The sequence below is a fragment of the Arachis hypogaea genome, chromosome 11, assembly GCF_003086295.3.
Source record: "Arachis hypogaea cultivar Tifrunner chromosome 11, arahy.Tifrunner.gnm2.J5K5, whole genome shotgun sequence".
Taxonomy (NCBI): Eukaryota; Viridiplantae; Streptophyta; class Magnoliopsida; order Fabales; family Fabaceae; genus Arachis; species Arachis hypogaea.
In genome coordinates this window covers 123,478,298-123,482,490 of record NC_092046.1, presented here as the reverse complement: position 1 = coordinate 123,482,490, position 4,193 = coordinate 123,478,298, and the positions used below count along the sequence as shown (strand labels likewise).

The window sequence follows — 4,193 nt, the reverse complement described above, 5'->3', positions numbered from 1 at the left end:
TTTTTCATTTTTCTTTTATGATTTTCAAAAATTTCAAAATAATTTTCAAAAATCTTTTTCTTATTTTTGTTTCATATTTTCGAATTCATTGCTAACTTTTAATATTTTGATTCAAAAATCTCAAGTTGTTACTTGCCTATTAAGAAAGGTTCATTCTTTAAATTTTAAAATCCTATTTTTTAGTTTCTTGTTAGTCAAGTAATAAACTTTAATTTTCAAAAATCAAATCTTTTTAATTTCATTTTTAAATATTTTTCAAATTAAATTTCAATCATATCTTTTTCAATTTCAATCATATCTTTTTCAAAATCAATTTCAAAATCTTTCCTAACTTCTCACCCTTTCAAATTTGATTTTCAAATCTTTTTCAATTAACTACTTAACTTTTTAGTTTGATTTTAAAAGTTTTCTATTTCAATCATATCTTTTTCAAAACTACCTAACTAATTCTCTCTCTCTAATTCTCGAAAATCACTAACCTCTTTTTCAAAATTTCTTTTTAATTAACTAATTGTTTTAAATTTTAATTTAATTTCATTTCATTTTTAGTTTATTTTCAAATTTTAACTTTAATTTTAAATTAAAAATAAAAATATTTTTCTTTTCTTTTCAATTATTTTCGAAAATTCTTCTCTCTCACCTCCTCCTAATTATTTATTTATCTACTAACACTTCTCTTCTTAAAAATTCGAACTCTCTCCCTCTTTCTGTGTTTGAATATCTTTTCTTCTTCTACTCACATAAAGGAATCTCTATACTGTGACATAGAGGATTCCTCTTCTTTTCTGTTTTCTTCTTTTTCATATGAGTAGGAACAAGGATAAGAACATTCTTGTTGAAGCCGATCCTGAACCTGAAAGGACTCTGAAGAGGAAGCTAAGGGAAGCTAAAGCACAACTCTCTGGAGAAAATCTGACAGAAATTTTTGAAAAAGAAGGAGACATGGCCGAAAATAATAACTAGGGGTGTTCATAAAAAAACCAAAATGTGGTTAACCGGTTAAAAAACCATAACCACATTTTGGTTAACCAGTTTAATGAAACAATTTAAAAACCATATCCATATTTTTTAGAATTGGTTAACCAAAACCAAATTAAAAAAAACCGGTTTTTAACCGGTTAACCAAAACCAAAACCAAATTAAAATCAAAACCTAATTTCAAAACCAAATTACATACTCTTTCTCTCTTTCTCTCTCTCTCTCTCTCTCTCTCTCTCTCTCTCTCTCCCTCTCCCCCATCCTCTCTCTTTCTCTCTCCCTCCATTCTCTCTCTCTCTCTCTCTCTCTCTCTCCTCTTTCTCTCCCTTCTCTCTCTCCTCCTATCTCTCTTTTTCCCTACTCTCCCTCCACTCTCTCTCTCATTTTCCTTTTTCTCTTCTCCTTTTCTCTCTCCCTATCCTCTCTCTCTCTCTCTCTCTCTCTCTCTATTCTCTGTCCCCTTCTCTCCTTTTCCCCCTATTTCTCTCCCTTTTCTCTCTCTCCCCTTTCCTTCCCCCTCTCTCTCTCTCCCTTCTCTCTCTAACTCATTTTTCTCTTTATCTCCTCTCTCCTTTTCCTCTCTCTCCGCTTCTCTCTCTCTCCATCTTTTTTCCCCTTCTCTCTCTCTCTCTCTTTTCTTTTTCCCGCTTTCTCTCCTCCTCTCTCTCCCCTATCTCTATCTTTCCCTTTCTTCCTCTCTTTCTCTCTCTCTCTCTCCCCTCTTCCTCCTCTCTCTCTCCCCTCCCTCTCTCTCTCTCTCTCTTTCTTTCTCTCTCCACATTGTCTTTCTTTCTCTCTCCCTTGTCTCTCTATCCTTCTCTCCATCTCTCTCCCCTTCCCTCTTTCTCTCTCTCCCTCTCTCTTTCTCTCCTTCTCTCTCTATCTCTCTCTCCTTCTCTCTGCTCTCTCACTTCCTCTCTCTCTCTCTCTTTCCTTGCCCTCTTTCTCCCCCTCCGTTCTCTCTCTTCCTCTCTCTCCTCCCCTTCCTCTCTCTAATCATCTCTCCCCTTTTTCTATCTCTCTTCCTCCTCTCTCTCTCTCTTCTCTCCTTCTCTCTCTCCCATATCTCTCTCCTTTCTCCTCTCTTTTCCCTTCTCTCTCTCTTTCTCTCTCTCTCTCCCCTCTTCTTTCTCTCTCTCTCCTTTACCTCCCCTCTCTCTCTCTCTCTCTTTTTTTTCTCTCTTTCTCTCTCTCGCTCATCTCTCTTTCCTTTTCTTCTTTCTCTCTCTCCTCCTCTTCCTCTCTTCCTTTTCTCTCCTTCTCGTCTTTTTTTATTACTATCTCTTTTCTCTTTCTCTCTCAACCTTCTCTCAATCTCTATCCCGCTTCTATCTCTTTTCTCCTCTTATCTCTAAAGCGAGAGAGAAGAGATAGAGGAGGCGAAGATAGAGGAGGAGAAAGAAAAAAAGGAAAGAGATAAGAAGAGAGAAGAAGGATAAGAGAGAGAGAAGAAGAGAGAGAAAGAGAGAGTGGAGAGAGAGAGGATGGGGAGAGAGAAGGAGAGAGAGACAGAAAAAAAGAAGGAGAGAGAGAAAAGAGAAGAGGGGAGAGAGAAGGAGAGAGGGAGAGGAGGGGAGAGAGAAAGAGGGAGGGGGAGAGAGAGCATGGAGAGAGAGAGGGAGAGAAGGATAGAGAGAACGAAAGGGGAGGGGGAGAAAGAGGGAAAGGGGAGAGAGAGAGAGATAGATAGATAGATAGAGAGGAGGGGGAGAGAGAGAAGAGAAAGAGAGGAGGAGAGAGAAAAATGGGAGAGAGAGAAAGAGAGAGAGAAAAGAAAGAGAAGAGGAGAGAGAGAGAGAGAGAGAAAGAGAAAAAATTATTTATAGAAAATATTGAAAAGAGATAAGAAAGAAAAAGGAACGAAAGCAATGGAAGGAACTTCATTATTTACAAATATTACTCGTATCATTTAGAAAGAAAAAAAATAGATTAAAAAAATTCAATTAAAAAAAGGTTTAAATTTTTGGGTTTTTGTATGTAAAAATATTAATTTTTGTGTAAAAATCAATTTTTACATGTAAAAACCAATTTTATGGTATAAACACCAATTTTTTAGTATAAAAACCGGTTTTTGGGTCAAAAACCGGTTTTTTGTATAAAAATTTGGGTTTTATATGTAAAAATATTAATATTTGTGTAAAAATCTATTTTTATATGTAAAAACCAATTTTATGGTATAAAAACTAATTTTTTAGTACAAAAACCGGTTTTTTAGTACAAAAACTGGTTTTTTGGTACAAAAACCGTTTTTTGGTACAAAAATCGGTTTTTTGGTACAAAAACCGGTTTTTTGGTATAAAAACCGGTTATTTTTTTAAAAACCGGTTTTTATTTTAATAACCGGTTAAAAACCGGTTTTGAATTTCACTAACCGGTTAATAACCATTTTTATCATGTAAAACCAATTTGGTTAATTAACCAATACTATATTTTTGGTTAACCAAAAAACTGGTTTGGTTTTTGGATTAACCAAACCATGAACACCCCTAATAATAACAATGCAAGGAAGATGCTTGGTGACTTTACTGCACCAAATTCCAACTTGAATGGAAGAAGCATCTCAATCCCTGCCATTGGAGTAAACAATTTTGAGCTAAAGCCTCAATTAGTTTCTCTGATGCAATAGAACTGCAAGTTTCATGGACTTCCATCAGAAGATCCTTTTTAGTTCTTAACTGAATTCTTGCAAATCTGTGATACTGTTAAGACCAATGGGATTGATCCCGAGGTCTACAGGCTTATGCTTTTCCCGTTTGCTGTAAGAGACAGAGCTAGAATATGGTTGGACTCTCAACCTAAAGATAGCCTGAACTCTTGGGATAAGCTGGTCACGACTTTCTTAGCCAAGTTCTTTCCTCTTCAAAAGCTTAGCAAGCTTAGAGTGGATGTTTAAACCTTCAAACAGAAAGAAGGTGAATCCCTCTATGAAGCTTGGGAGAGATATAAGTAACTGACCAAAAAGTGTCCTTCTGACATGCTTTCAAAATGGACCATCCTGGATATATTCTATGATGGTCTGTTTGAATTATCAAAGATGTCATTGGACCACTCTGCAGGTGGATCCATTCACCTAAAGAAAATGCCTGCAGAAGCTCAGGAACTCATTGACATGGTTGCAAATAACCAGTTCATGTACACTTCTGAAAGGAATCCTGTGAGTAATGGGACGCCTCAGAGGAAGGGAGTTCTTGAAATTGATACTCTGAATTCCATAT

General features: G+C 35.8%; 1 non-coding gene across 1 annotated transcript; it reads right to left on the bottom strand.

The window, feature by feature from the left end:
• Positions 1 to 3,850: 3,850 nt before the first annotated feature.
• On the bottom strand, positions 3,851 to 3,958 carry LOC112725875 (small nucleolar RNA R71). The gene has a single exon (XR_003164956.1). It is a non-coding gene; the product is annotated as a small nucleolar RNA R71 (small nucleolar RNA).
• Positions 3,959 to 4,193: the final 235 nt, after the last annotated feature.